We start from the raw sequence: 7,617 nt of genomic DNA on the forward strand, positions 1-7,617 counted from the left end.
AGCTATGGTAAATTGTGCTGCTATGAACATAGAGATGCATGTATCCTTTCTGATTGGTGTTTCTGGTTTCTAGGGATATAGTCCTACAAGTGGGATCACTGGGGCAAATGGGAGTTCCATTTTTAATGTTTTGAGGAAACTCCATACCGTTTTCCATAGTGGCTGCACCAGTCTGCATTCCCACCAGCAGTGCAAAAGGGTTCCTTTTTCTCCATATCCTCTCCAGCACTTGTCATTTGTTGATTTGTTGATGATAGCCATTCTGACAGGTGTGAGATGGTACCTCATTGTTGTGTTGATTTGCATCTCTTAGATGATTAGTGACTTTGAGCATGTTTTCATATGTCTCTTAGCTTTCTGAATGTCCTCTTTTGAAAAGTGTCTATTTAGGTCCTTTGCCCATTTTTTTTTATTAGATTGTTTATCTTCCTTTTGTTAAGTTGTATGAGTTCCCTGTAAATGTTGGAGATTAAACCCTTATCGGTGATATCATTGGCAAATATGTTCTCCCATGCAGTGAGCTTTCTTGTTGTTTTGTTGATGGTTTCTTTTGTTGTGCAGATGCTTTTTATTTTGATGTAGTCCCATTTGTTTATTTTCTCCTTAGTTTCCAATGCCCTAGGAGCTGTATCAGTGAAGAAATTGCTTCAGCATATGTCTGAGATTTTGTTGCCTTTGGATTCCTCTAGTATTTTTATGGTTTCCTGTCTTACATTTAAGTCCTTTAACCATTTTGAATTTGTTTTTGTGTATGGTGTAAGTTGGTGGTCTAGTTTCATTTTTTTGCATGTATCTGTCTAATTTTCCCAACACCATTTATTGAAGAGACTGTCTTGACTCCATTGTATGTTCATGCCTCCTTTGTCAAATATTAATTGAGCATATTGGTTCGGATCGATTTCTGGATTCTCTATTCTATTCCATTGATCTATATGTCTGTTCTTGTACCAGTACCAGGCTATTTTGAGAACAGTGGCTTTGTAATACAGCATGATATCTGGTATTGAGATCCAACCTACTTTGTTTTTCTTTCTCAGGATCGTTGCGTCCATTCGGGGTCTTCTTTATTCCGGATGAATTTTTGGAGTGCTCATTCTAGGTCTGTGAAATATGCCGTTGGTATTTTAATTGGGACTGCATTGAGTTTATATATAGCTTTGGGTAGAATGGACATTTGAATGATGCTGATTCTACCAATCCATGAACATGGTATGTTCTTCCATCTGTTTATGTCTTCCTCTATCTCTTTTTTCAAGTCCTGTAGTTTTGTGAGTAGAGGTCTTTTACCTCTTTAGTTAAGTTTATTCCTAGGTATCTTAATTTTTTGGTGTGACGGTAAATGCGATTGCTTTTTTAGTCTCTCTTTCTGTAAGATCATTATTGGTGTATAGAAATGCCATAGATTTCTTGGCATTAATTTTGAATCCTGCTACATTACTGAATTCATTTATTAAGCCTAATAATTTTTTGATGGAGTCCTTAGGGTTTTTTATGTACAATATCATGTCATCTGTGAATAAGAACAGTTTTACTTCTTCTTTTCCAATTTTGATGCCTTTTATTTCTTCTTCTTGTCTAATCACAATGGCCAATACTTCCAGTACTATGTCAAACAGGAGTGATGAGAGTGGGCATCCCTGTCTTGTTCCTGTTCTTAGGGGAAATGGTTTTAGTTTTTGCCCATTGAGTATGATGTTGGCTGTGGGTTTGTCATACATGGCTTTTATTATGTTGAGGTATGATCTTTCTATTCCCACCTTGCTGAGAGTTTTTATCAAAAATGGGTGTTGGATTTTGTCAAATGCTTTTTCTGCATCAATTGATATGACTATGTGGTTTTTATCTCTCAATTTGTTTATGTGATGTATCACGTTTATTGATTTGCGGATATTGTACCATCCTTGCATCCCCGGGATAAATCTTACTCTTCATGGTGTATGATCTTTCTGATGTACTGCTGGATCCGATTTGCTAGGATTTTGTTGAGGATTTTAGCATCTATGTTCATGAGGGACATTGGCCTGTAATTCTCTTTCATTGTGTTGTCTTCATCTGGTTTTGGTATTAGGGTAATGCTGGCTTCATGGAATGTCCTTGGAAGTGTTCCTTTCTCTTGTATTTTTTGGAATAGTCTGAGGAGGATAGGTTTTAGTTCTTCCTTGAATGTTTGGTAAAACTCCCCTGTGAAGCCGTCTGGCCCTGGGCTTTTGTTTGCTGGAAGCTTTTTCATGACTGCTTCAAATTCTTCCATAGTTATTAGCCTATTGAGATTTTTAGATTCTTCCTGATTGAGTTTTGGAAGGTTTTATTTTTCTAGGAATATGTCCATTTCAACTAGGTTGTCCAGTTTGTTGGAATAGAGTTGTTCATAGTATTTTTTAACAATCCTTTGTATTTCTGTGTGGTCTGTTGTATTTTCTCCTCTTTCATTTCTGATTTTGTTCATTTGTGTCCTCTCTCTTTGCTTCTTCATGATCCTGGCTAGAGGTTCATCAATCTTGTTTATCCTTTCAAAGAACCAGCTCTTGGTTTCATTGATCTTATGTATTGTTTTTTTGGTCTCTATGTCGTTTATCTCTGCTCTGATCTTTATTATTTCCTTCCTTCTGCTTACACTGGGCTTTTCTTGTTGCTCTCTTTCTAACTCTTTGAGTTGTAGGGTTAGGTAATTTATTACCATTGTTTCTGGCTTTTTGCAGTAGGCTTGTAGAGCTATGAACTTGCCTCTCAAGACTGTTTTTGCTGTGTCCTATAGGTTTTGGATTGTTGTCTTTTCATTGTCATTTGTTGCCATGATGTTTTTTTTATTTCTTCTTTGATCTCTCTGGTAACCCAGTCATTGTTTAATAGCATGCTATTTAGTGTCCAGGTGTTTGATTTTTTAAATTATTTTTATTGTAGTTCATTTCCAGTTATGCCATTGTGATCTGAGGAGATGCTTCATATGATTTCTATCTTCTTGAATTTGAAGAGACTTTGCCTGTGACCCAATATATATTCTATCTTTGGAAATGACCCATGTGCACTTGAGAAGAATTTATATTCTGTGGCTTTGGCATGAAATGTTCTGAAGATGTCAATTAATTCCATCTGATCTAGTGAGTCATTTAGGATTGATGTTTCTTTGCTGATTTTTTGTTTAGTGGATTTATCCAATGGTGATAGTGGGGTGTTAAATTACCCTACTCTGAATGTATTGTTGTCGATCTCTTCCTTGATATCCTCCAGAAGTTTTTTTTATGTATTTGGGTGCTCCTGCATTGGGTGTGTATATATTTACCAGAGTTATATCCTCTTGTTGTATTGATCCCTTTAGTATTATGAAGTGGGTCTATTTTTGTCAGATATAAGTATTGCTATTCCAGCTTTTTTTTTCATTTCCATTAGCCTGAAAGATATTTGTCTATCCCTTCACTTTGAGTCTGTACGAGTCCCTTATTCTGAGGTGGGTCTCTTGTAAACAGCATATACATGGGTCATGTTTTTTTTTTTTATCCATGCAGCCACTCGATGTCTTTTGATTGGAGCATTTAGTCCTTTTACATTTAAAGTTATTATTGAAAGGTACTTGTTTGTAGCCATTTCTATTTTTTGTGCCTGTTTTCTTTCTTAGCCTCTTAATTATTCTTTTTACAGCATTCCCTTTAGCATTTCTTGTATTGCTGGCTTGGTGGTGATAAACTCCCTTAGCCTTTTTAAAAAAATATATATTTTATTGATTTTTTTACAGAGAGGAAGAGAGAGGGATAGAGAGTTAGAAACATTGATGAGAGAGAAACATTGATCAGCTGCCTCCTGCACACTCCCTACTGGGGATGTGCCCGCAACCAAGGTACATGCCTTTGACTGGAATCGAACCTGGGACCCTTGATTCTGTAGGCTGACACTCTATCCACTGAGCCAAACCGGTTAGGGCAGCCTTAGCCTTTTTTTTGTCTGTGAAGCTTCTTATTTCCCCTTCAATTTTGAATGATAGCCTTGCTGGATAGAGTATTCTTGGATTCAGTCACTTGCTTTGCATCATTTTGTAAATTTCCTTCCATTCTTTTCTGGGCTGTTGTATTTCTGTTGATAAATCATTTGATAATCTAATGGGAGATCTCTTGTATGTAACTTTCTGTCTCTCTCTTGCAGACATTAAGATTCTCTCTTTGTCCTGAACATTTGCCATGGTAATTATTATGTGTCTTGGTGTGGGTCTTTTCCGGTTCATCTTGTTTGGGACTCTCTGTGCTTTTGTGACTTTTTTCTTCCCCACCACAGGGAAGTTTTCTGACATTATTTCTTCAAATAGGTTTTCTAATCCTTGTTCCTCTTCCTGTTGTTCTGGCACCCCTATTATTAGGATGTTGCTTCATTTCATGTTGTCCCATAGCTCCCTTAGGCTTTCCTCCTGTCTTTTTTTTCTCCAATTGCAGTTCAGTTTGGGTGTGTTTTGCTTCCCTGCCTTCTAATTTGCTAATTCAGTCCTCTGCTTCTCCTAGTCTACTGTTGAAACTTTCCATGGTGTTTTTTATTGCAGCTATATCACTCTTCATTTCTTCTTGATTCTTACATAAGTTATTGATTTTTTTATCCATTTCTTCTTGATTCTTACATAAGTTTTTGATTTTTTCCTCCATCCGGTTTATGCATTCTAGGACCCTTAATGTGAATTCTTTTTCTGTCATGCTGAAGGCCTCTGCTTCACTTAGCTGCTTTTCTGGTGATTTTTCATTTTCTTTCCTTTGGGGGTGTCTTTGTCTATCCATTTTTGGTCTCACCGACTGATCTAGATGTTGAGTCATGCAGGGTCTGCTCCTTGGGTGGCAGTGGCTCCTCGGGCTGCGGTTGCTCCTCAGGGGGTCACAGAAGTGGCTGCTCCTCAGTTGGCAGTGGCTCCACTGGTGGGTGCTGTTCGGAGCAGTGGTGTCACCTTTGGCTGGTGGGGTAGGCTGCTCGCTCAGCTGCTGTTCCTTGGATCGGGGCTGGCTGCATGCTGCTTCTGTTCCTCAGATGGGGCGGGCTTCTCGTGAGGCTGCCGCTTCTTGGACAGGGGCAGGTTGCTTATAGGGCTACTGCTCCTCATATGGGTGTGGGCTGCTCACACAGCTGCTGCTCCTCAGATGGGGGACGGGCTGCTTGCGTGGCTGCTGCTTCTCGGGTGGGAGTGAGCTGCACATGCAGCTGCTGCTCCTTGGCCAGGGGTGGGCCACTCACCCAGCTGCTGCTCGTCAGACAGGGGCAGGCTGCACGTGCCTGCTGCTCCTCAGACCAATGTGGACTGCACAGGGCTGCCGCTCCTCTGATGTGGTCAGTCTGCTCATGTGGCTGCTGCTCCTCAAACTGGGGCGGGCTGCTTGGGCGGCTACTGCTCCTCGAATGGGGGCGGGCTGCTCGTGGCACTGCTGTTCCTCATACGGGTGTGGGCTGCTCACACGGCTGCTGCTCCTCGGATGGGGACAGGTTGCTCACACAAGTGCTGCTACTCAGACAGGTGCAGGGTGTGGGCTGCGCCGCTGCTGCTCCTAGAGGAAATATTTTAATAGTGCTATTTGCCCTTTCTCTATAATAGAAGTGTCAGAGATGAACAAAAATTAGTAAAATGTATATGAAAATCTCTCTCCTGTCAGAGCCTGGGGCATGCTGTACAACCCAGATTCAAGTCCCCGCCCACCCACGCGCACCTTGAAATGGTACGAGACCCAGACCCTACCATCAAGCCCCACAGGGTGGGGGGCACAGCCTCAGGTCCCCCAGCCCAGCGCTGGGCAGGGGGCACAGTCTCAGGTCCCACATCAAGCCCTGCCAGGTGGGGGCTGCAGCCTCAGGTACCCTGGTCCTGGCGCTGGGGCAAGGGGTGCAGCCTATAGTCCCCCAGCCTGTCCTCAGGTCCCCTGGCCCAAATGCTGGGGTGGGGGTCATGGCCTTATGTCCCCTGCTCAGCCACAAGTCCCCTGGCCCAGCCTCAGATCCCTCGGCCCCAGTGCAAGAGCGCAAGGGCACGAGGGCGTGACGACCATAAATATTAGCTCTTTATTATATAGGATTTTTAGTTTTTATGTCATTTATTTCCACTCTAATCTTTATTATTTCCTTCATTCTACTCATTTTGGGCTATGTTTGCTGTTTCTTCTCTAGTTCCTTTAGGTGTAAAGTTAGATTATTTACTGGAGATTTTTCTTTCTTATTGAGATATGCCTGTATTGATGTGAATTTCCCTTTTAGGACAGCTTTCACTGTGTCCCATAAGTTTTGGGTTGTGTATTCATTTTCATTTGTCTCAAGGTATCCTTTGATTCCTCCCTTTATCTCATTATTGACCCATTCATTTTTAAATAACATGTTATTTAACCTCCATGTGTTTGTGTGTTCATTTTTTATTCTTGTATTCAATTTCTAGTTTCATGCCATTGTGGTCAGAGAAGATGCTTGATAAGATTTTGATCTTCAGAAATTTATTGAGACTTGTTGTATGTTCTAATGTGTGGTTTATTCTAGAAAATGTCCCATGTGCACTTGAAAATAATGTATATTCTGCTGCCTTGGGTTGAAAAATTATGAAGATATTAATTTAAGTTCTGATCTAGTATGTCATTTAAGGCTACTGTTTCATTATTTATTTTCTGTATGAAAGATCTATCTAGTAATGTCAATGGTGTGTTAAAATCTTCTAGTGTGACTGCATTAATGTCTATCTTTCCCTTAATGTCCAACAACATTTGGTTTATATATTTAGGTGCTTCTTTGTTGGGTGCATAAATGTTTACAAGGATTATGCCCTCTTGTTGGATTTCTCCCTTTATCTTTATGTAGTGTCCTTCTTTGTCTCTTATTATAGCCTTTGTTTTAAAGTCTATTTTGTCTGATATAATTATTCCAACCTGAGCCTTTTTTAAAATTTCCATTTGCATGAAATATTTTTTTTTTCATTCCTTTACTTGCAGTCTGTATCTTTTGCTCTGAGGTGGGTCCCTTGTAGATGGCTTATATATGGGTCTTGTTTTCTTATCAATCAGCTACCTTATGTCTATTTATTAGAGCAGTTAAGCCATTTATATTTAGAGTGATTTTTTTATAGTTTAATGTATTTTAATAGCAAACTTACAGGAACAGCACAGAAGACAGACAACATTAAAAATATGTACTTGCATGTAGGACAACTAAGTTAGAAAAGTATAACGAATGGATGGAATCTACTGTATGATAAAAATGTTACAAACACCATTTAGTTGCCATCAATAAGAAATTTACTTGTTTTAAAAAAAATCCAAATGCTGGCATTGTCCAGAAAAATTTAACAGGTTTATTTATATTGTTATAAAGTTGAACTGCTGAAACTTGTTCACTGAAACATTTGACTTGCATTAATGCTTTATGTCCCCGCATTTATATTAAAAAAATTCACACACAAATGAAAATGGAAAAACTGCCAAATACCTGATTTGTCCCCTATTTTCAACTTGCAATCATATACTTAGGTACCTTTTGACCCCATGAAAAAAAAAAAAAACCTAACGTTCAGAACTACCAATAACAGGAAGAAGAGAAAATTTTTTAAAAGAATGAAATGTTTCCATCATAGTGGATTCTTAAGCACGTTCTCCACGTATGCGGCGTGCTAGCTGGATGTCTTTT

General features: G+C 39.5%; 1 pseudogene; it reads right to left on the reverse strand.

Moving 5' to 3' along the window:
- Positions 1-7,049: 7,049 nt before the first annotated feature.
- LOC102422729 overlaps positions 7,050-7,617 on the reverse strand; it is a 4,027-nt pseudogene continuing 3,459 nt past the window's right edge.

The sequence above is a fragment of the Myotis lucifugus genome, unplaced genomic scaffold (assembly GCF_000147115.1).
Source record: "Myotis lucifugus unplaced genomic scaffold, Myoluc2.0 scaffold_4, whole genome shotgun sequence".
Classification (NCBI taxonomy): domain Eukaryota; kingdom Metazoa; phylum Chordata; class Mammalia; order Chiroptera; family Vespertilionidae; genus Myotis; species Myotis lucifugus.